Raw genomic sequence first — 26,899 nt, 5'->3', positions numbered from 1 at the left:
GTAAATGACTTGATCATTATGAACATGTGAGCTATCAATACTTTTGTATCTACATTGCTGAGGAAGACTCCAAAGAGAGTTGAAACGTTCAAATAAAAAAGATATCATTCTAACTACAGAGTATTAAAATTAATTCATAATAATTTGCATCGTCTAGCCGCGCTGACTCTCATTTAGCTTACTTTCATTTATTTGTATGTTATTTAGAATTTGAGAATTCATTTGTAATTATTGTTTTTAAAAAAACTCTTAAGATGTACCTAAATTATGTCTTATAAATATAGAGATATGAGAGCTTAGAAAAAGCAGATGTAACCAATATTGATTATAACGAATTTAGATCGATGAGAATATATTTTTAAGAATATATTTAATTAAACATATTTAATTAAATATATTTAAATATATTTAATTAAATATATCTAAATAAACAAGAGAAATCCTGTTTTGGTCAAAGCTGTTATAGTGTAAATATTTTTATGTGAATAATATATACATACCTGATTCTGCGTATCGAAACGTTTTTTGATCTTGAAAGTTATTTAATAATTTTTTTAGATACCACTATTTATTCCTGTTGATTTTTAAAGTAATATTTAAAATATATTATATTTCAATCACATATGAATATCGGAAATATTTTAAGTCTTTTTGGATAATGATTTTTTTCTTTTTCTTCTCTGCTGTAACGAATAAAATTATAGACGTGTAATAATGTTAAATATGTATTAAGATCGAATATCAATCAGTTTATAAATTAGATATAAATTCTCTAATTTGTTCTTTAAAAATGATATTTTGTTGTCATTTTTCTAGCAATTATATAAAACTGTCATGAATTTGTTTCGTTTATTTATAAAATATTCATTTTTAAATAACAAAAGCTATTAACTAGAGATTAAATATAGAGGAATATTTTATCCTTTAAATATAACATAATAATCAATACCAGCCTTTAATACCAACCTTCAAGGTATTATCTTGATCAATTGAGATTTCTTACATAAATAATTTTAATATTAAAAATCCGCCAGAAGCAACTATAATATTATATTGACGATGAACTGCTCGACATTGATTATTAAATTCCAGAAAAGTATTATCACACAAATAAACAAATTGTGTCTTTGTAATATAGTGTCTTGTAAGTATAATAATTTACGAGAATAATTTTTTATAATGTATTTTACTGCATATTTAAAATTGAGATATTAGAAATAAAATATATAATTTTATCATTCATTTATATAAATTTTACAAGCACAAGCTCTACAATTAGAGTATATATTCGTACGTTAATATAATTTTATTATTACTATTATTGCGTATCAGAAAATGTTACGATATCAAGAATTGTCCATTAGTAAGCTGACGTTATTTATCATCATTTTATTATTTGTCATCATTTTTCATCAAAATGACGTCTAATATCATTAAAATGACATCAGCTTAATTACTACCTGGAACATCATACAAAACATTATAGATTCAGTGATATTATTCTTTGATCGCAAGGAAATTATGAAATAATATACTTTGTAATATTGTAAAGACATTGCAAATAATGATAGCATTAAAACGTGTAATTTTTTCTTACTCTTTTTTTCGTTATTTTCATTATTTTATATTTTTTTACGCAAATTTATATTATATGTGCGTATAAAGTATAAAATATATTATACTTCAGAGAAAGCCACGATAATTGTAGATGCCAAATATATCTAAAGTTTTATTACATCTTCAAAGTATATTAACGTATCTTAATTTCTGTCTATTATTTAGGATGCTAATATTTTTGCGCATATTAACTTTTTTGTGTTCACTTTGAATTTTCAACATGTCGATAGAGTTGCCCATACTTCGATCTACGAGTTGAAGGATCGGAGTCATGGTGATTCAGCTGTTTCTTGCCCCAACGATCGGTTGACGCTTACCAAACCGGTCCTGCAACGGGTACTGGACCATCAGTGAGGAATGGTAAGAGGAGAAGGACGGATCTTCGAACTTTACTTGACGTCACTGTCGAGGTCAATGTCACTTCGTTGAATCAGTGCAAGAACTCGCATGACTATCCGCGCAATAACTGAATTCTTTTCGAAGTTGACAGTTTAATAACCTTGCACCTTTTAACAGAGAATTTAAACTGTCTTTTATATTGTAACTGTATTTTATAGTAATAAATGAAATGGCAGCTGTATTATATTGAATCATGCCTTGCAAAAAATTGTGAATTAAAACAATAATTATTTGAGGAAATTAGCGATGAAATCTGAGCATACACAATATGTAGTAAAATATTATAAAGCGGTATATATTACGGTAGAGCATTAGAAAAATCAAACGTATAACTATTCCTTTAAAATGCGAAAGATAAAAGTAATATTTTGCATTTCGTTCTGAAGGATATTTTAATCATTAGACAATGATTAACCAGTTTAAATTTTTTGGCATGCAGTCACAGAAGGATCCTTGCCATCTAATTTCATGATTCTTCTGCCTTGACAACCACTTTGATCTGAGAATGATTACATCGAGAAGTTCGTTGTCCTACTTTCAACCCTCTCCATGATACTGCGCCTCCCTGATTCATCCCCACTATTGGACTCTGATCCTCCCCGATGTGGAGAGGGATAACGGGAGGAAAAGAGCGAGAGAAACTACTTCCACGATCAATACGGTAATGATGCCCGCGCCGGGATGTTACCATGCTAAACGTTTCGCTGTTTTATGTTCGCGATTATGCTGCCCCTTCGATTCTTAGGCTTTTTGAACTCGAATCATGATAGAACGACCGATAGATAACGTCTCTTATCGATCTTCTCCTTTTCTCGTCTTTTTCTTTATTTCTTAAACTACAAGCAACGGCATTTTGTTGAAGTCCGTAAAATTAAATGCGTTGACATATAATCACGTTATCGCATTAGTCGAAACATAACATTTACTCTACTGAAGTAATTACATTTTATAAGAGAGAAACGTAGAAATTAGAAAGTAAATCGAAAGTGCCATTATCTTATGACTTACTCGTGAGGATCGATTTTATTTCTTTGTGAGGATTTTGGTACAAGGCAAACTACGATCGAAATAATGTCGATCGAGCTTCATCCCCGGAAAATTGGTCAGGTAAAAGAGTGCTGATTAACATCCACGACGAGCTGACACTATTAAGCTCCTAAAGTCAGTGGCCGACAGCCGTAAGTTCGCGAATATCTGAGGTCACGCGTTTTCTTTCTATGAGCAATGAGGCGAAAAATTGCTGACCTCCTCCAGTTCCGCGTCGTTGATTGGTTGGCGAAGTTACTTACATCGTTCCAACCCCTCATACGATTTTCCAATATCTCGTTCCCTATCATTCGCATTTACCACCCTCACAGAAACGATTTTGTCTCGTTACGAACCCTTCTCTCGTGACACAATCTTATATATATCGTCTAGTAAAGTAACACATTCTCTTTAGACGTATTTCATTTGTATTATGCAATTATTATAAGCAAAGTACAGTGATTGTTTATAGATCCTCTAAAATTGTTAAAATTGTTTAATTCATATACGATAGAGAGAGGATTCAATCCAATATACAAATATTTCGTATCAAAATTATTAGCGACAGAATTTGAAAAATGTATATTTAGATCTTCTTTAAATTACAATATTATTTATAAGTGTTTCCGTGTTACGATAAAGAACCGAAATAAGTAAATTGATAGCGTAAATCGATAGTGTAATTTAATAAAAATAGATTTTTCATCCATAAATTGCTCGCTGTACAAATTTGTAGCGACTTTGACTTTGATACGCTTAATCTTCTATAAATTAATCTACTGTGAGATGTAAGAAGAGATATTTTGCGTGCTCCGTAATTGTCGACGTTGAAGAAGGTCACGGTCGTGCGAAACAAAGTCAAAGTAGTTGAGAATACCGCAGTAGTTCGGGTTGTCGATTAATTTTCTGGTGGCTCTCGCGTTTATCGCCTACATTGGTAGACGACGCCGATAGAGGGAGGGGGTTCTCTTCGGGAGCGTAGAGGACGACGACGAGGGTGATTAGCAGAGTCCGCATGCGCCGTCTCTCTGGTTTCTCGTTGCAGCGGCAGCAGCTAGCAGCAGCTAAGACCGGGGGCGACTCAAACCCCCCTTTTCGTGAGCGAGGGGGGGATGGCCGAGGAAGGGACCGCCGCAGGGTGACGCGCGAGGGGCGGCGCGAGGGGAGGAGGAAGCAAATTAATACGGGCGAGCAAGAGGGTCCAGCTAACGAACGAACCGACGCCAAGTCTAGTGCCGACCAGCGCCGCGACGCCTCACAATCCTCTCTCTCCCTGTCTCTTCTCTTCTGTTCTCGTCGTTTTCCGTATTCAACAGCTATCGTATTTGACGGGCTCGGCCCGTCTAGGACATCTCGAATCACGACGTTCGGTAATAACGCAAAACCCGATTGGGTCAGCTTCAGGGTGATGAGAAATGCGCGTCACGTAAAAGTGAGCAGTGTGAACCCCGCGGAGTCGATGGACCAATCGTCTCACTTTCGCGAGGAAGCCCATCCGTGTTTGTCCCGTTTGAGCGCGATCTTCTCGCGGTGAAGTGTGAAGGTACCCTTGCGACGACACCGGCCATGACAGTGAAGGATAGGACTCCTTTTTGTCTTTGTTTCATAAAAGCGCACGTACGTATCGTGCAAAGAGTAACGGTTTTCTCGGGATTTGCCGATGATCTTAACGGTGTCGCGCAATCTTGTTTCATTTTCTCCATGGAGAATGCAGTAAGAAACGTTCTTATTGATAATAAGTTTTTTTGTTTAATTATTAGTATCCTTAATTATTTTATATATGACGACAACCGTGGCATGTGTGTCACGAAGCTTTTTATTTTACGTGATTCTCTGTCTGATCCGCATAGTTATATTTAATACATACGTTTATTTCATCAATCATACAATTACCTACATTCTTGTTATCTACATTGTATAACATAGATCAAAATATAATATTTTAAATACTACGGATGATGTAAAGTTTTCTTCCAAAATAATTATACGCGTGTGTGTGTGTGAATATTTATTTATTCGAAAGTATTTCAGAAAATTCAAGATGAATTTAAATATACGTGTGTAAGAGCGAGGGAGAGAGAGAGTGAAACATGTAGCAAATAGATTCTGTCAGAGGAAATGGCTGCGATGAAAAGCATTTAATACGGTGTTAATTAGGCTCTAGCTCAATAGCGTCATTAAACGCGAGCTTTCCAGTAACTTACGTGCGCTCAGAACGATGCATTTTCCCATGCTCCGCCATTTTACTATTTTATGCCTGCCAAGATTACAGTCCACGTTCATTTAGTGTGCGTAATTAAATGCAGATTCCCAACGAGAATAATAAGAATAGTACAATTATTACAACGTGCCAATTATGTAGCTGAAAACAATTAGCGGTTACGCTAATTGGAACGCTCAGTGCAACACTCTTTCACAACTTTCTTGTTAACTTTTCAATCTTATTTCGAATGTTTCTGAATTTATAATCGATGTCATATATTCTCTCATATCAATTTATTTATTACACATTGGTAATGCATCTTTGTTTCTCATCGCACGTTAATGTGTCTAAACACTCATCATCCGCTACTGACATCTATAAACTTCGACTGCTACGATCTTATTCCGCCATGTTTGTATGATACATTAAGTTATCGATAAATATATTTTCAATAATTAATGTTGCTCCAGGTATACATTTTTCTACGAAATTAATTATGTAAATATTATTTTTTTACTTTGGAAATAAATATTCAAGTCAAGATTCAGTGTTGAATAAAATTGTAATTTTCTAAAACAACTCAATTATTATCTTTGTTTTGTAAATTTAAAAGAATTGTTAAATTACATTTATTCACGAAATTAAATACGATATTACATTATTATTCATTTCATCAATTTCTTATCACGCTCGTTATCGTAAATTTTCTACCATAATCCTATAATGTTTAAAGGATTTTTACAACAAAAAAATAAGTAGTGTTCATTTAAACAGTATCTCTTGATCGAAGTTCTTATTAAGATCTAAGGTTCTCGTGTCGCGGAGACGACGGAGAGTCCCCGTAGTATCGTTTTAATTAAACGAAATTCCGCGTGCAACAAAGGGCGGCAAGCCAGCCGGATAATTCGAAAGGGCAGATACGTGCTTCCTGGTTGGTCGAGTTTATAGACGCGGGTGGTGGCGGTTGGCGCCAGAAGAAGGACGACGACGGGGAACGGAAGCGGTTCTCTAGGGTTTCCCCGGGGGGGTAACTAGGCGCTGAAGGGAGACGGTGGAGGAAAGAGAAAGAGAGAAAGAAAGAAAGAAAGGCAGAGAGTGAGAGAAAGAGCACGGGAAAAGAAAGGGGAGAAGAAGAATGGGAGCGAGAGCAGAGGGACAGAGTGAGGGAGAGACTGGAGTGGGATCGATAAAGGGAGTGTCGGCATGAGAATGGGACAGAAGAAACGCGCCAGGGGTGGTTCTCGCCACCCGAAAGACGATCTTAAACGGGTCAACGCTGTCGAAAAATCGATTGCATAAAAGATTCTAAGGTTAAAATTCGACGGAAGATGTTGGAATTAATTTCAAGTAGAATGATTTAAAACGGATTATGATTGCATTCACTAACATTGGTTGAATTACGTACTTTTATCTTCCTCTAATTGTAATTATTTAAAAGAAAAGAAAGCCAGTTAAAATAATAGCTGATAATAGTAACTGATATTTAAAAAAAATTTATTTTTAAGGAAGATTTATTATTTGGCTTATATTGTTGGCAAATAATATAATCAGGACACAGGAACATAACAAAATGTATAATAGATGCAAGCAATAATATGTGAATTTTTTAATCATATATAGCGATTATTTGCTAAAATGCTGCTGCTTTTTTGATGATTGTTTCGGTTCACGTGTTATAACAGAACAACGCGACGCCTTCACGCAACGAGATAAATTAAGGAAGGTTACGTTTTACGTTTCGTAAGTAAAGTAAACGTCGCGTCACATTCCTTGTGATCTAACACGATAATTATTTGGGACATTAGATCGTTACATTAGATCGGTAACGGTCTTTTCATAATTATTACCATACGTCGCACGATTATTGCTGTGTTATTGCGCCATCGTCGGCACGTTAGTGCCGCCTATCCGCTATTAACCACCCCGCCATTTGTTAACGTCGTGTGGATAAATTTATCGTACTTTAGTGCGAGGCGTATACTTTCCGCAATATGTACGTCCTAATGCCCGTTTCTCCTCCTATCCTACGGCATGTAATGGATGGTTGCTGAATATCGGCGGTCAAGATGGGTTGCTAGTCTTCTGAGCAGTGGCGACACTGAGATTTCCTGTTGAATGACGTTGACTAATTGATGCCTGTGGGCGTCAATGATTCAGAATATAATAATTAAAGAGAAAATTATATGAAGATAGTACGTAATAATTTTTAGCGTTTTACAATTATTAGCTTAATGACTGAATAGTCATAAATAATTGTTTTGAAGAAAACGATTAGAGCATATAATGAGCTGCTTATATTCCTGATGAAATAATTCCTGATGCACACTTAATATTATTGATACAGAGGGGAATTGTTGAATGCGTACACTTATATCATGAATATTTTATATTTTTACTTAATATGTAAACAACGTTTATTGAAAAATATGAGAATAATGTAATTTTTTATTTGTATGATATGAGAAATGAGAAATGAATATAGATAAAAATTTAATAGGTCACATTTGATTTGTGCGTGTCAACATTTTAAAAAAAATCAAGAATAATGTGTTTATTTTTTTAATTTATATAACTGATACTATAATGGAATTATATAATTTTATATTATGAATTTTTATATTTTCATAAAAGAAGATTTATTATAAAATATTTTACATTCATTGTATGTGTGCACATATACATATATGTATATATATATATATATATATATATATATATGTATATTTACAATTATTATAAAGATTATTATAAAAATCGGTATTTTTAAATATTTCTATAAAATCTATCAGTTTTTTATTAACTTATTTATTATTTTTTTACCACTACAAATTTAATTATTTTAAATAATATTAATGTAAGACTAATAAGTGATAAAAAGAAATTAATAACTGTTATAAATAAAGATATATTAATTGCAAAAAATTGTAAAAATAAATTTAAGTCAATTTTATGTTGATGTCTTTTTTATCATTGTAATTTAATTATTTTATTTAATTATTAATTATTAAATATTTGATCCCTTTCTAATAAATTAATAAAATAATATTAACAGTTTAACAATTTAACAATTTAAGTTAACAATTTGTTCAATTAACCAATTTTTATTTGGTATTTATTTTATATCGTTTTATTATTTTTTATTTTTATATTTTTAATTATTTTAACTTATAAATTCCATACTTTCAAAAATGATACGATTGAAGATCTACAAGTTGGTATGATTTGGATGATTTCTCAAATCATACCTTTTGTAATATGTTGCAAAAAGTTTATAATTTGTTATTAATGTAAGGTTAAACATGTAGTAAACATCGATCTATGATTTCGAACGTACTTTTGCATACAAATCAATAGAGTCCGACCGAAACTTTTGCCGAAATTAAACTGAAACACTCGACTATATGTCAATATTTCAACCAAAGTTGTAACCAAAATTTAAAAAAGTAGGAATCCTATAAAGGCTATATGTAGACATGCTCATATATCATATTCTTTTTCATAAATATCATAATTTATTGAGCAATAATTAAATTTCAGCCGAAATCGAAAACCGAAATTTCAATTGTGTCAATTTTAGCCACAGATTATAAGTACTTCTTTTTCATAAATATCGTAATTTAATTATTGAAATAACAATTATACATATTAAAATTAATATTTATGAAGAAGAGCTATATGGTTTCAGTCTAAACTGAACACATAATGAATATTCGTTTTCAATTTCGATAAAAGTTTCGGTCGGACTCTACAAATCAATACACAAACTAAATAAGAAATATAATAAAAAATAGCTTAAATAATACGCATTCTGTATATAATTCTCTCCTATAAATAAATTCAATTCATGTAGTTTTTTTTTTGTTAAAAATTTTGTCTTCTCTTCTTTATGCCTTTTACTTTTTCATTTAAAATCTCATCATGTTTTATACATTCTTATATAGTAGTATCACGTCTGTTCTTTAAATATAAATATTATAAGTGTAAATGAAATTTTAGACATAGTTATGTTGCTATAAGACACGCAGAAATTTGTTTTAAGGTGAGATCGAATTATTCCGACGTGACGGAGAGTTCACGATATTCGAAGTTATATGAAACAGAGGCATCAGCAAGGGATGGGATAATCCTTGCAGGCGGATTATTCGGGATTCTTCTTGGCTTCGAAGTAAAAAGAAACGGGGCCGACGAAGCTCGCCACTTTCTCGCAGAAGCCTCCGCCCTTCTGCCAACTTCTGCTGATATATTGTTCCCTCATCCCTTTTTCTTCCGCCGTTTTACCCTCCTTGCAATACCTAGTCAACGCACGCTTATACGCGAGCGACGGCGAAACAATTCTTTCAGTTGCGTATTAAAAGTTTATGTTAATCAGTAGTATGTGCTATTAATGAAGCGTTTCACTCACATCGTTTCCTTTTACACATCGATAGATGCATGAAATATTATTATTTTATAAATAATTTTTATTTCCTTTGATTAGTCTCGAAAATATAAATGTGATGTAAATTATAGTTGAGCAAGAGATTAATTTTCTTTGAAAATCCGAAATTAATCTAGAGATAAGACATTCGAATACATGATTTTTTTAGATAATTCTAATGATTATATTTTACAGAACGCTCACTTATTATATAATGTCTCATGAATATGACAGAACAAAAATTATAATAATAATTATGGAAAAATAAATGAGTTTTTCATGGCAAATTTAGATACGAAAGTTTTATATGCACATATGTCAGAAGAGTAGAAGCATCGTTGTCTGGTGGCTTATAATATCATGCAGCAGCTCCGAAATAATGTCTGACCGCCTCTCGCGGCGCTCCTTGCCGGTCCCTCTTTTAACAAGAGTATTCCTCATCTATCAACAGCTTTCTTCCCTTCTCGCTCTTTCCCGCGACGTACGCTTTTCCCGGGTAAGATTTATGAAATGGTACTTTGTACAGTTCCATTTTAGCATACGCCTCGATTTACTCTCTCGGGGTAAGCTTGGGCTCCGGCGTCATCTTATTCCGAAAGTTTCGAGGAATAGCTATAGTACTGGTACCTACCACCCTTACAGGATGCCTCAAAAGTCTCAAAAGTGGTATTCGAATACAAAGACATTGTAATTTTATTCGCAATTTCTAAGTGTAATTTTGAAGGTTTTCATTTCGATTTTAAGCTATCATTATATATGTATGTACAATTAATTAATTATTATATAATAAAATATATACAAAAGTATATAAATATTTATCTTTAATCTTTCTCTGAGATTTTTTTACAGTTAATTTATTACATATATGCATTTTTTAGTCAGAAGTAAAAATTATAAATATTAGCGAATGAATTATAATGAGGCTTATAAACATTAGAAAATATTAAGGGATCTACTTGCATTTAATATTTTATATGTAATTTTATTGTGTACATATACAATATAGAAAGGAATACAATATAGAAAAGTGACGCAATGTAAAAATTTCAAGTTCGGTTCGTATATCGAATCGAAATATGTTTACTGTATTGTGCGCATGCATTGATATACATACGTGTAGTTACGATAGCACGCATGTCTGTGACGCCGCATGGCGGTTGGTTGAGAAAGAAGAATCTTTTACCGAGGGTTTTCCGTGTGTGAGCGTATAAGAACTCCAGGAACGCAGCCACGTATCAGAGAATTCCACGAGTTAGATTTCAAGCGCGTTACCAGCGCACCCTCTTGCCACTCCCACATCCACCCTCGAAGTCACATTCATCAAGTCAGAATCTTGATTTCCAAATCTACCATCTTGCGACTAGTTGGTTCTTTTGGCTCATACTATATCGTTTTCTTTTCTTCTAAACAGTTTCGCTCACGTGATTTCTTATTTAAATTTATATTTCGCATTTAGCGTTACAAAGAATAGCAATTATTTTTTCCAATTGCTCTGTTCCTGTTGTTCTTGACAAAAATGCAGAAAAAACGCTTAATATCAATTTGAAAAATAGCTTGATAGTACGTGTCATTTATTTCTTCCCCGGGAAAAAATGTTTCATATACAATTATATAAAATTATATATAATTATACATATATAAAATTATACATATATAAAATATGCCCATATATATATATAAAACATTTTTTCTGGGTTTTTATCGAAATGTACTTGTCCAGACGTCATAATTAATTAGATAATTATTTTACAATAATGAAATAAAGTTTGCTTTCTATCGCGCAGGATAAATTCTACGTAATATTAATATTCTATTTGTATATTTCTCTATTAGCTATTGTACTTCCAAGGATTCGTTTTGGCCATCTGTTTTGAGCAACCTTGAAAGGAGATCAGCACATAGAATAAGACACTTATTTATTATTATTGGTCCACCGGTAGCCACGGATTAATTAAAGCCGCTCCCCGTCTTGTGACCCAGATATTAATTAAGCATTTGCGGACGTCGCTTACCGTGTGGCGGACCACCTCAAAATATTGCCTGCTGTAATAAAGTCGTTTCGCTGCCATTAATCGTTCTGTGTACACGCATCGTTATGGCGCGGAGAAAGAAACGCACGTGTAGTAAATATCATCATGCGCGAAAATGGGTGATAAAGCAGCTGCATTCAAACATTGTAACTTGTTCACGTATTTTTATCTTATTTGTTCTTTTTCTTTATCTGTCAAAAAGGATAGATAGTGGAATTGCTTTGTTTCGTTCAGGAACTTAATAAATTTTTTTAGTATTTTTCTTTTTACTCTCTAATATATGTTTAGAATTCTTTACATTCTTGTTGCACAAATAAAAATCTTAAAAAGAAGATGTCTATATTGTGATAAGTGCGATGTACACTGTAGACAATTTTTAGATATAATTATTTTACGTTTAAAAAGAGAAGGAATTAATTTTATTTTTATCCCTCTCACGCTATATTTCATCTATAGTCTTGAAAATTAACACAGGTTTAAATTCACTTAGATTTATCTTACTTTGTATCTGGTAATTGTACATATTTTACATTTGTAAAATAATAATTTTGTTCCGTTGCCAAATCGGAATTAGAAGATGCAGCAGTGATTCACGTGCACGACTAAAACTTGGAATTCTACGCGGAATCGAGGTGTTTTCACATAGTTTGCAGGTAGATCGACCGAGTTTCCGGTGTGGTCGAAGCTCGATACCAAGAATAGATCAAAGTCGTGACCAAATTGCTGGTCGCAGATGCACGCATAATCTCCGGTATCGTTCACCTATATTTATTACACTGCGGTAGACTTGCCGCCGCCTCTCGGTTTAATGATAGAAAGACGAGGAAACGGAACATCCGTCATATCAGCGACGTTTATACGAGGTGGCCACTCAGCATGAAGCATGCCATATTGTCATTTCTCAAAACGCGGTTATGCAGAATACCCACCGTATATTTCGTGTCGCGGGATAATGGATTTTGCTCAAGTAGACGTATGCCTTTTCATGCTGATGGAGCACTCTAATTTAAATCTGTGAAATTTTGAGGTATAAAACACACATATTTCACTGTTACTTATTTTTGATGAATATATTTTTAAATATATACAAAGAAGGGTATTGCTTATTGCAATAATACTATAATACTTACAAGAAACGTTTCACGATATTTTTATTAATTTTGCTCTTACTTGTAATATTCTAAATATTCTAGATTAATTATATCGTTTTGTTTCAATTAATAATATCATTTTCTTTATTAGTTTATTATATTTTTACGGATTAAAATATATTTACATTAATTACGGAAGATGAAAGAAAGGAAATTACATATTATTTGAGACTTAATAAAATAAGCAAAAATATTTTTGAGATGAAAATAATTTATTACTTCAACGTCAAGGATTTGATTTATGAGTCCTCTTAACTTATACTATCTATTCCATCAGATATACTATCTTCCTCCAGCTGACTAAAATTCGCAGTTAAATATTGTTATTCTCTAAATCTATTCCTAAAATTATATTTATTATATACGAACTTTTTTTAACTTATGTATCCTACATATCATATTCTCTTTCTTATTACTTTAACCTTAATCACATTTATATTACATTTATTCCATTATAGCTCACACAATTTTTACTTAAATTCCTAACTTTTTCTGTAAACCCCATGTTCATTTAACTACACCAAATAATGAAATTTTCATACTTATCCTATGCTTAACTTCACTCCTTATCCTCCTTCTTTTTATTCAATTTTTCATCTGTTTTATCTTAAAATATCGCTTTTTACATTATCTTTATAGTTTACTTTTATTTCCTCCTTATTTTTTATCCAATTTTAAAAACAAACTTTTTATCCTGTGACATTTTAATATATTTATTAATTATTACAAGATTTATCAGTTATTATACAAAATTATAATAAAGCTCCTGAAATATATTTATCTACTTTGAAAATTAAAATTTTCGCGTTAAACATACTTTATTCATGTAACTCTCGATGGACATTTGAGAGAACGATGCGCGAAACACAAAATTAAAAGATGGCTGCACCGTAGAAAAGCCGGAAGACAAACCATGGAAATAATTAGTCGTGTCCATCATTCTGGGCCACATATATCGTTTCTTCCATCTCTTAACGAGCAACCCGAACGAACGGATCGTTCAGGCTGACTGTGCGTATTCTCTTTCTTTTCTCATCCGCGCAGCCGTGGTTTTAAGTCAAATAGGACGGAAGCACTTTTCGTTTGAAAAACCGTATAATTTTTTATGCAAAGTTGGGCCACCGTTCCATTCTGAAAACTGTAATTTGTAGCGGTTTATGAAGTGGGCTAGTATATCTCCGATTTGATGCCACAGAGTTACGTCTATGCGCAACGGTTGTGCAAGGTGGCTCTAACCGAGGTGATAATTACCACGTCAAAATCTTTTTATAGGGGCTCCCTAATTGTAAACAACGGGCAGCTAACGAATGATCTCCGATCTGTTAGATGGCAGATAACGTGAATAGATCCATCATTTTGATGGTTCACCAGAATCAGCACGTTTTCACAGATATAAGTTGCTGGAACACGTATAAATGTGATTGATGCCGTTATAATGTAGGACTTTTAGGAGTCGATATGAATATCATGAGAGAAATTGTACAATGGAAATTGTGTTAAAAAATATTTTAGATAATTATATAAGCGTATCACCATAATTACGTATGACTTTTTTTAGATGCGATAATTGTTTATAAACATGGAAATACTTTTACGTATTCCTTTTACTGGATGAAATAAAGGAAAAGACAAGTTCCGTGATGCAAATGTATTATGATAACTGTACTTTTCTTCTGAGGTAGCTGCTATAATCTTGTACAGTTTCATTAAAGTGTGACGAATGAACCTATTTGATGCCGTGCCGTCGATTAAATGATAAATTAAACGGAGAATTGGCAAACTCTCTTTCTCTCGAGTTCCATTCTATGGTATCAAGTCATAGATTATCACACCGCCGCAGTCTCTTTAATATAAAATCCTCGTACGATCGCGCTTGTATCAACTTGGAAATGTTAATCGACACACTTACAACTGATACTCACATACAGTGTACACACACCTCTTTGCATTCATCTGCAAGTCGCGGCACGACCATCTGCCACGATATCTTTTACAATGTAACGACATTTTACAAGCGGTTAGTTGCCTTTTACTGCGAATCGCTATTGCACTTTAGCCATTCAATCGTTTGCTCATAGTTAGGAAACTCTTAGGCATCAGAAAAAGATGCGCGCAACATCCAAGCGACTTTCGTGTGAATTAATCAGTTTTGTGTATGTGTGTGTATGTGTGTGTGTGTGTGTGTGTGTGTGTGTGTGTGTGTGTGTGTGTAGTTTTATAACATTATCTAAGTATTGTAAATCATAAAAAACTAACCTAACTCTAACTCTAACCTAACCTAACCTAACCTAACTTAACCTAACCTATCTCTAACCTAACCTAACTCTAACTCTAACTTAACCTAACCCTAACCTAACCTATTATCAGAAGAAATATATCGTACGATACATTGATACTCGTTTGATTTCTTGCATTTAGTATATAAGTGCAATTTAGAATGTTATTTTGAAAATTTAATTTTTGGAAAGTTAAATTGGAAATTTCAGCTACAGTTGAGGGTCTATTTTCATATGTAATTTTCGTCATAAAAGAGATAAATGAGTTTTCAATGTCTGACAGTTTTGTTTTAATAAAATGTTTAATTCTTGATTTATAATGAAGGAAAAAAAATTACTTTAATTTTTGCATACGTTCCCAAAAATTATGTATACATCGAAATATCACTGCAATTACTTCACCAGATTTTATTGCTTTAAATTCTGAAATTGCGTTTACTGATGTATTGAAATTTCGTTATAGGTGCTGGATTATCCATATAGGGATAGGTATTAGCCAGACATTTAATTAGATTTTATTACGGTGCATATTACATTTCATCGATGTTCATTATAATGAAATTTCATTATAGCGCGTATGCACATATACAGAGTGTTCTAGGAATATGGTATTTTACCTGAGATCTTACGATTTCTCAGAGCATCGCGTTATAAATTTTTTTTAGCAAACTTATAATTAGATTAGAATTTTTGTGGCAAAAATTTGACCTATACAAAATATCTTGTGTAATAAAAGGATAATATGGTATATTTTAATAGTATATAAGTACAAATTCCATAAAATCTTTTTTTCCCGTCCAATATGTATGTATTAAATTTTAAACAATTAATACGCACGCTTTATATATTTGCTGATGCAATCAAGAACAACAGGGTGTTACACAACATTTCAGTATCAGCTCATCTCATATCAAACAATAAAAGAGGGTAGACTAAGGAGAAGAAGATATGACAAGTGATGGGGATTGCGTAGGAAATGTCTTTCGATAGGAATCGAATGCTAACGAAGCCGATAACACGAACCCTGCTTCTTGCTGGGACAGGACAATAACCGGTATATGTACGTCTGTCTGTTCGTCCGTCCATCGACCGGTGCGTTGTCCAACAAGACGCGCCTGCTGTTGGTACGGCAAGCAGGTGCGACCGTGACTTGCCTTCTCCGTGTGTGTTCCTTGTATGTATAATTATGCTTGCACATACATGTCCGATATATACGCATTACGCATGTGCTATCCTTGGCTAGTATATCCCTTTATACCCTCTCTATGTACCAACGTCCTTATGTATTGATAGATATCGGTACATGATCTTATACATGGATATAAGGGGATGGTTATATCTCAAGATCATTTTCACGACAGATTCCAACATTGTGATACTGAATTAATCGTTCATCTTACGGAAAATAATCTGGCTGAGATTCTATCGAGAGCGATCGGTACATCGCGAAATAATTTACTAACATAATTTACCAATGCTGTTTAAAAATATTTTTTTAATTAATGAAAATTTTAATTTTTTTGTATAATAATTTAGAATATTTTTTTGTTTTTGTTGCAAACTCTTACATACACGTGTTCTTTTAAGTCAATTTTACAATTAGTGAAATTAAAATTTAATATAATAGTTTGCCATTATTTAACAAACAAAAATTGGCAAATGATTTAATACAATATTGTGACAAAAATAAATATCTTTTAATATTTTAAATGCTTTTGTTCGTATCGCTTGGATTTTTACGTATCTTCTACTTTTATCCTTTTTTGTTTTTATAATTACATTTATCTAAATATCGCAAGTTAAATTTATCCTTATAAATTGGAACGTCATATTGTTGTGTACAGCAAACATAAATTGTCCCTTTAATATAGCTAAAGTAAATAGTGAAATAGGCGTTTTATAGGCGATACTGCCTCCTATATTATTCGCAATGTGATGTCTAATTAAGATTCGCGCAATCCACACGGCACGTATTCGCACACGAAGAGATCGGATGCATGTGAAACTGATCGTTTTACAATTCTTGCAATAAACGTTTCTCTCCCCCGTGTTCCGCATGCCGTACCAACCTGGTCGCCCTTTTATTCGCGAGCGCCGTGAATTATTCAGGTAATTCACGGCGGACTTTATTTCACGCGCGACAAAACAACGGCTCGGTATCGGAATCGCGCATTGTACACGGGGTAATACCGCTTATCTTCCTTAATTCATTAACCTATCTGCACGTCTCTATTGTCCCCCTCCACCCCCCTCCCCCACTTTGCGGTTCCATTAGTGCGTATATCCACCTCAGTCGTTGCAGCGCGTTTACAAGGTGGAGGACGTATGCGGTTAATGTTATGCAACAACCGGTACACGTTTCTGTCACGTACATTCGTGCGCATGGCGCACTAATTCTCACACGAATTCTCACACTAATTTACTCCGTGGATCCGGATATGCGACGTCGCATACATCAAAGTACGCGCGCCTGACGACACCGTATACATATATTCGGATGAGCTGATACATCACGGCTCGTGCGTTCATATCGCATAGATATCGTACGCTGAAATACGTGGAAACCTTCTCGTATATAATTAAACATGCGTACACGCTAGAGTCGAGTCTATATCCGAAGGATTCATATCGCAGCGTTTCTAAAGAGGAATACGCGTATGTTTAATGTTGGTGTATGGGGCATTGATATGTGTAATGTCGATTATTTCTCTCATTAGCGGGGCGAAGGGGGCGGGGGGTTTACGAAACGAGCATTAATTACGCAGCATTTAGCGAAAATGCTGGTTGAAATTACGCTTTGATTATCTATTACACGCATCGAGTGTTACATTTGAAGATACGCGAATACATTCGCTCGAATAATTTATCCTCTGATGAATTGATTGTCACATAATTTTCCATAATAGTCGATAGTTAAATGATTAATATTATGATGAGCTTTGATTGCAATAGCTACATATGTCTAATGGAAACATACATATCTAACAATAACATTACATTCTCATTAGCATATCAACATCTCATCTCATGTAAACAGATAAATGATATAAATTAATATACGTATAGTTAAACCATATGAAAGAAGCTTTTTTAGCGAATTATGTATTATCAGATGTATGAATGCCATACAAAATAATATAGAGTGCGTATGTCTTTACTACTTGCATTCTTTCAACATAGATATGAAAAAGAAGAGTATATAAAAGAAAGTTATAAGTTGCACCTTAATAATGTTTCTACTATCATAAAAAAGGATAGAAGGCGACCGAAAAATTACTTCTTCACAATCTGCTTAGACGATGTAACATAGCCATTAGTTATTAATGTTTATTAACGTTTTCGTAAAAGCTGTATTTTAGTTTTGCAGATAGCAGACAGATTACAGATGAGTATTTATGTAATTTTGAGAAGTATGTTGGTACTAATTTTGTAATTTCAGTCCAGCTTGAAGGTTTTATATGTGGCTTTTAAGTGACATAATTGAATTAAATTTGATAACGAAATTTATGCATATATTTGATGCGTAAAATAATGCTGTATACTAGTTGGTGATGTTTCATATTTTCCTCCTCTTCTATAATCGGATTTTTTCCTTCTTCAATATTTCCTAAATTACGTTTATTCTATATATCCAAAGATTTTCTACCCTACAGCATAATTAGTATCACTCTTGTAGTTAACAAACTTACCAAAAATATGACGTAGTTATATCACATAAACATACTTATTGAGTTATGGTATTAAAATGAAATGGTATTCTATAATTTTCTCCCTTTTTTTTGCTATTAAAAAATTTTTCAGTAAATTGAATGAATAATAGATTTATAATAAAAGAATTAGATAGACATAATAAAATAATCTTGAGAAAGATAATTTCTCTATTGACTAACAAACGTTATTAAGTATATAATTAATTCATGACAAGCGCATTATGTTCAAACAATGAATATGTTTCGGAATAGATATGTGTGTACATGATAATTGCTTGTTACCACGTATAGGTGCACAAACATGTTAGTTTGCGTTGGTAAATCTGCGTGTCGAGAAACAGAGAGAGAGAGCGAGAGCGAGAGAGAGAGAGAGAGAGAGAGAGAAGAGAAAGAGAGAGATAGAGATTCATCGACCGCGATATTGTTGTCTTCCGATTACATCGGACAATGGATCCATTTCCGGAAGTAGGACGGAAATTGTACCTCATCGTGTAGGTGGGAGACAATACGCGTACAGATACGGCTAGTATACACTCGCCGTCTTTGAGGGGACGTAATTTTGGATGCCGCAGACGTCACCAAGATGGAAACCGGAAATTAGATAATCCAGCGTACACCGCGATTGTTGCCGCTGCAACAACGCCGTGGACGTTTATTCATTCGGGATCGTAATTGAACATTTAAACGAAGTAAATCACTAAACTCTTATCATCACACATTGATACGTGTCATATTTCGAAATTCTATACATATTTTTTATTATCGTTCTCGAGTATTTCGCGACCTAATACAAAAGACTTTGTTGGATAAATATGTAAAAGAAATTCTATAAATTATAACATTCTAAATATATTGGTATATATGTTTGTTATTCTCAACATTACTCAACATTAGCTTCATTTAAGCGATGCAAAAACTGTTGCAGCAGATAAATTCGAGAACCTGTCGCAATAGTGTCAAGTCATTATGTGCATTTTTTGTCGCCATTTCTTAAGTATACAGACGATAGCGCCGGCATTGGACAGTCTAATGGCAGTGCAAATAGTTTCTATTGAATCAACGGATCTTACGCGGCCATTTTGCTTAGAATTTCCTGCGTGCTTTTGTATCTTGCGCTCGAAGGCGCCTCGTAAGCGCAAATTTCCTGGTCGCTATTTGCTATTCCATTAAAGGCGACGAAGGCGTGTCCTCTTCTTTCGCCATGAAACTGTCTACCAGCTCCTTTGCGTGCATCAAACGAAGGAGAACGATCTCGGTTATTGATCATGAGATCATGGAGAACATATAATAGTTCTCTTAATATCGTTCTCTTTGAAGTTGTAAATAATAAAGCGAATGCTACGATCAAAAGTCAAGAAATTTTTGATAAAATATTATAATTCTCATTTTGCAATGAGAAATCGATCTGACGTATCTCTCGATTCAGAGTTAACAAGTACTATGCATTTCATAGGGTGAATGTTTACGCTTTATTAGAAATGAAAAGGTGATAGGTTGATGCCAGCTATAATATATCATAGCGTAGCTTTAACGTCAATCAATCGATTACAAATTTTTCCATTTTTATCTTGTCTCTGTAGTTCTTAATTATAGCGAAAGGTGGCTTATCGCCGACAATTTATATAATGCTTGACGTATTTTATCGTAGGTATCACACGTAATGTATCAGAAAATAATCAATTGTCAATTGATTATTACGGCACGAATGCCGTAAGATTTATGATACGTATCACCATGTCAATCTTTCAACCATTTCAAAATTTAATTTTATCAGCCATTCTATATTATCCATGTTCTATAATACTTAATGCCACTAAATGTACGTGTATTTAACTCACGTCAGACACAACTTGTACCCATACAAAATAATAGACGTATCCTACTCCACCCGCGCAATCTATAATTTAACTTTTAGCTGTAATTTGCAGTGTAACCGCCGTTATTCTCGCGAGCGAGAATAACTAAGTTTGCGCGCATTCAACCAAGATTTGCGAAATTCCGCCGGTGAGTACCTGTTACAACTTCGTTACTAGCGCTTTGCGGTTTTGAAAGTGTGAGCTGGGAATGTGCGGTTCATTATGACTTACTTAACCTACCTGCGGAGCCGTTTTAATCGGTATACTGTCTGAGAAAGATAAAGTTATCTATTTCTCTTTTACAGAATCGTTCGTCCTTCTCTTGGATGACAGATACATCGTGTACAAATAGAATTACTTCGAATATTGCGGCTCTTACCGACAGCAACGATATTATTATAATGTTCAAACGTATAAAATGTATGCAATATATTGAACATATAAGCGAAACTTGGACGCGGATCTTTCTTGGTATCTTCGATAATTGACATAATCATCTATAGGCTGGCTGCAGTCAATGTAGCCTGTCATTATGGATACCTAATGAATAGCGTCGCATATAAGCTCTTACAATTAGTTTTAGTGTCCTGTCCAGATGCCTGTTTTTTTTTTAGGTCACTTTTATCATCGTTTTTTTTCTCCGATATCATCGATCACGTCTAATTACTACTCCTTTTTCACTTCGGTATTCTGCTATCGTGTGTGATTAATCCGTAAGTGCTATAATCTCACATCAGGAATTATTTTTCTAGACAGCAGTCATACTCTCTTTATTTTCAGTTTTTACAAGCGTTCATAAAAGCATCTTTTAATTATTCTTAATTATTGCTATTGTTTAATTAAAAGAGACTCATATACTTTTATGTTTTATGAATAAGAGTTCTGTGATTGTAAGTAGCTAAAAGTTCTTGATGATATTTCAGAGCAGATAAAAAAAAATTTTGAAATCATCATCGCACTGTTATTCAATGTCCTTAATTTTCCGAAGTCTCTAAATAAATGATTATTTCACATTCTATTATACATCGTTAATACTCGGTACGCAAATAAAACTTTATTAAATTAACTTTGTTAAGTAGCAATTAACTTTATTTAATGACATTTTCTTCTCGTTTTTCTTACACGCAATAACGATATTGTTGTATGGAAACATGAGAAACAATCATGTTATTTAAGTATAATAAAGACAGAGTGGAGTAACTTACTTTTATGGTAAATAAATTGTTCGCAGTAATCGGGTATTATCAAACGTGATGATTTAAAGTCGAATTGTTGGTAATTTTGAAAAATAGTTCCGGTCACGATATCAGCTTATCGCGTATGCATTTCTCTAGTGGAGCCCGATTAACCTTGAAGAAAAGTATTTCAATCTTGGAGAGAATATATTGGCGACCTTTTTTGCGCCGCGTGAAAATCCCAGCTAATCCGCGGCCATTGGCGAATGCTTTCGTCGCAGTCTGTACATTAATCCAGCTCCGCGTAATTATTGATTGCTTAGCGGCATGCGTCCAATAAATGTTGCCGTCTCCCACACACCTGTGCCTCCCCCATCTCTCGCGCGCGCATTCACTTATATACCTATACGTGTCTACCCACACATGAATTATCGTCGAAATACGGGGTTATACGTGCAAATTCGCCAATCGCCGCTGTATAACCAGACAGGGCGAGCCGACCCAATCGTTATTCGGATTTAATTAGTCGGTCCGAACTGTTGTGACACTGCGCACCCAGAATAAAGCAAATAAAAAAAATGAGAGAGCTAATTATAGGAAGAAGAGTAAAATGAAAAAGTGGAGAGAAGCGAGGAAAAAAACGAAGGAAGAAATTGAAGCGAAGGGAAAAAAAATAGTCGATGGCTACTAGTTTTTATTACCGCGAATAGTCGATATACCGATCGCTTTTAGCCGGTTTTGGATATCGGCATAGGGGATCTCTTCGGCGGTTAGGTCAGCAATATTTAATGAAATTTACTTCCTATAAGAAAATTATAGCCTCACCGTCGCCGTCGTCATCGTCTCGCTGAATAAGAGAGAGATGGAGAAGAATGAGAGCGTGAAACAATACGCGAGTAACAAAGAGAATTGAACATAGAAAGAGTACGCAATAATTTCCACCCAATTACCGACGATCCTAACGGTTTGTTTGCTCATCCAAGACTCACCCGGCTTACGTTATAATCATCCCAGGATAATTGATATCCAATTTCGTCTCGATGTGTCCGGGTATATCCCTTCAGCGTATTCCGAGCCTAGGTCGACTAGCTTGAGGCTCTTATCGATTATGATATAGACTTAACGTCAGTCGTTGTTGATTTTAAGCAAGAAAGGATAGTTATGATTTTAAGGAAAAAAGAATAGTTGCATATATATGTGGTAACATAGTTTTAAATACTCTCTGAAACTTTTCGAGTGAATCTCTCTTCTGAAGAGTGAAATGTCACTTTTAAAGATTGAAATCATCATCAGGATCAGCCATCCTTTATCAAGACTTAAATTTCCACTTCAATTTTCACTTTTTAGAATAATGTCTCACTTAAAAAAATTAAAAAAGTATTTTGAGAGTATCAATATTTTTTTCCAAATATAAATTATCTATTCTTTACGTCTATATATATAATATTAGACTGTCAAGGAAAAAAAAAATTTTTTTTTAATCGGCCACTCAAAAGCTTCCATTTCATGCCAAAAGAACACCCCAAATTTTTATCAAAAAATATTAAGATTTAGAGGCTAATTTTTAGAGAACGATTTTTAAATCAAAGTTTCGATTTTCCTTAATACATATTTAATTTGATTGATGCAAAAATGGCTTAATCCAGATTTCCAAAAAAATGTGATATGAAATGTGTTTTTATCGTTGAACACGATGCAATAGCTCGTTTAATCCTACATTATACTTTTTAAGAAATACAGTCCGATTAATGTGAAAAAAATGACAATTTGAACGCTTGGGACCTTGCTAAAATTGATTTTGAACTCGAAATTTGGTCATTTCTTCACATTTCGGACTATATTTCTTAAAACGTATATCGTAGGATTAAATGAACTATTACATCGTGTGTAGCGATTAAAAAAACATACAGTACCACATTTTAAATCCGAATTAAGCCATTTTTGCATTAAATTAAACATGTATTAAGAAAAATCGAAATTTCAAATTAAAAATCATTCATTAGCGATCTCTAAATCTTAATATTTTTTGATAAAAATTTAGGGGTGTTCTTTTGGCATGAAATGGAAGCTTTTGAGCTAAGTGGCTGATTAAAAAAAATTTTTTTTCCCTTGACACACATATATATATATATACATATATGACGAATCATATGTAAGTTTATTACGTAGGTACGCCATCCAGAATTATAAATGTAGAATTGCTTCGCGTGTATTTAAGGAGCTGTAGCTACTATTAGCCTTTTGTATAAGATAGAAATTTGTAATAGTATTTTAAAGTTCGATTATTCTTGAAGTTCCGATTGTGCACTTTAACAAGATAAGTTGGATAATAATCGCGGGGCGATGAAGTGCAAACAGCGGTAATGTGTGCGGATGTAAGTATATGTTTATGATATGCACTTCGTATTCACTTTATCTTCAGCGTGGGTTGCTTTGTTGTCGTGCAACTCGGTTGGCAAAACCGGTTATATCCCCATTGAATACATCAGGAACTTTATATATGATTAATCCTACTGCGACGGCTGCTGTATTTCGAGTACAGTTGCATATTAATTACTGCAAATGCTGCAACGATTTACTTAAAACGATTATGGACAGATAGCTGTCGAATTGAATGTTACACACTTTTAGCCTGTTGCCTTTATCGCCACAAAATTACAACGCAATGTTGAATGAAATAGAGCAATGTAACGAGTTTATTTAATGATGCGTTTAGATTTAATTGAAATAAGCTTTCGAATCAATTATGGGGAACACATATATTACATTATACTTAGCATTTCAGATAAAATTTCTTTAACTATGAATTGGTTTGTAGGTAGTGTATGTGATTTATAATGCAATTTGCGAAGCGGAAGATGGAAAGATACGAATAGTCAATTTGCTGCGTTGTTAATGTGAAGTATGGCAGTTATAGTACTTTCCTTTCTTGGTAATTGTAAATTAGGTCTCGCATTGTAACGTTGCATTTCGCAGTCAATTTTCTGTTTTACACAATCTCTGAAAAATTTTGATAGTACAAGTGTGTGTCTCTTAATTAAAAAATTCAAATAGGATTAACCGACGTTACAAAAATCTTGCGGTATAGCGTTATTTATGCAGTACACGAGATAGCAATCGGACTCTTACATCTCGACAGCAGAATATACGATCATAACTGTAGTAGGAAGAACTGGTTACAAAAGTTGGCGCAGGTTGCTTGCCGCACATATTATAAATCTTTTAGAACGAAATATGTAGTGGAGACTTCAAAGACTTAATTCACGATGCGTATATTATAACTTTACAGACAGCAATACGGTAAAACGTACATAAATTGTAAAAAAAATAACAGCAGAAGCAATTGCGCAAAGCAAAATTATTTCTGAAATCATTTTATGCATCAGTCTTCGTAGTTGCGTGTATTGTACAATATATGTAAGAATTCATGCGCAGAAAGCGTAGGAGAAAAATAGTAAAGTGAGCACAATTTCCTATGCTAAAAAGAATATAATGCTTATATGATGAAATGGCAATCTGGAGCGTTTCGACAACCGGTAATACGATCATACCTCGTAAGGAAGATGAAGATGGAACGGATTCTAAGTATAGTGGTTCCCTCCGTTGTACGTGTAGGTATGTGTGAGTGCTCTAAAGGAGTACGAAGCTCTTCAAATCCGAATGAAACCTCGAGCATGGATCTATATTGAGAATCTACATCGGGTTGCATAACAATGGCGAGCGATGTTGCCTTCATGCATAAGTATATCTATGCAAACCGAATAGCGAAGAGGCACGACGCGGGGCGAGATAATATTTTCATATGAATACAAATGGCCCTCTCTTTCTCTCTTCCTCCGTGCTGCAGCGGCAAACAGGTCTGTTCTTCTCGCCTACTTGTACGTATCAGCAGAGTCGCGAATGCTTTTTCGCGTAACGGATGGCTCGACTGTTTCCTTTAAGGAGTTACCCGTGGTAGTCATTTTATTTAGCCGCAAAACGCTAAGAGGAAGTTCCTGCGGCAACGCGAATAATGTTCGCGTTTCAGTACTTAGCGAGATGTATTTGATACCTTAGGCTGATAAGCGAGTAGAAGACTGACGATTGAAGCGAATAAAAATTTCTTCTTATATACAAAATATTCTGAAGGTATTCCATTAATTCTATTCGATGATATTTAATTAAGATTCTTTAAACAATAAGGGAAAGGAATCGAGTGCGGAAATTGATGCACAGAGATAAATTAATAATTTAAAAAATTGATTTAATACAGTTAAACTTTGTTGCTACATGTTGTAGCTCATTTTTGAGCCATTTTCAGAACGTAGAAAAATTGTACATCAGGTAATATCTGAGCTGCAACATTTTGTACGCGAAGGTTTTAATTGTATTAAACGGATTATTTAATTTATCTCTGCACATAAATTTTTACACTTGTTTCCTGTGCCCTTTGTCTTACTGTTTTGATGATATCTTTGTGAGAAATCGAGAAATTATATTTTAACGATATATTTATTATTATTTAAACTTTCTAATTTTAGCATTTAATTTAATAAATTATTTTTGGTTAATATTTTAAGGATTTTACTTTCATTATATTAACTAATTACATCATAATCATAAAATAATTTAATTTTTATGTATTATGAATATAACACATTAATTATTGTGTAATTACTTCCACTACAGATAATACGTAAATTTTAGCAATTATCAGAATAAAAGAAAAAAAAGAACGATTTAATATACTTCTTATATAACTCACATGATGTAGAGCGTGATATTTCCTTTCTCGTGTTTATTTTTGTACTCTTTATTGGTCTCAACCTTTGATAATAATGATTACGTTGATTACCGGGATTGCACACTGTAAAAAGGTACTTGATCGTTTCCTATTTGCGGCTGAACATTGCACGTATAGTACAAAATTGCTAATTGTCTTTCGCAGTCGTGCAATGAATTTCTGAACTTATTTGTTGTAGCATTTTACAGTAAACGATTTATAGCAATGCTGTAGTAAGTGCAGATATTTGCACCTATTTATGCTTACATATTTGTAT

At 33.5% G+C, this 26,899-nt stretch overlaps 1 protein-coding gene and 1 long non-coding RNA gene across 3 annotated transcripts in view; both read left to right on the top strand.

Annotated features, from left to right (window-relative positions):
- Nucleotides 1-26,899, top strand: part of MESR6 (misexpression suppressor of ras 6) — a 697,505-nt gene that overhangs the window by 158,323 nt on the left and 512,283 nt on the right. The window lies entirely within an intron of this gene.
- LOC147910112 (uncharacterized) overlaps nucleotides 1,980-26,899 on the top strand; it is a 45,328-nt gene continuing 20,408 nt past the window's right edge. For both annotated transcript variants that reach the window (XR_015544335.1, XR_015544334.1), the window contains exon 1: nucleotides 1,980-25,988. This is a non-coding gene — a long non-coding RNA (uncharacterized LOC147910112). The remainder of the gene's footprint in view (nucleotides 25,989-26,899) is intronic.

Source organism: Acromyrmex echinatior, chromosome 3, assembly GCF_024713525.1.
Source record: "Acromyrmex echinatior isolate Ae372 chromosome 3, ASM2471352v2, whole genome shotgun sequence".
Taxonomy (NCBI): Eukaryota; Metazoa; Arthropoda; class Insecta; order Hymenoptera; family Formicidae; genus Acromyrmex; species Acromyrmex echinatior.
This window is presented reverse-complemented; position numbering and strand designations above follow the sequence as displayed.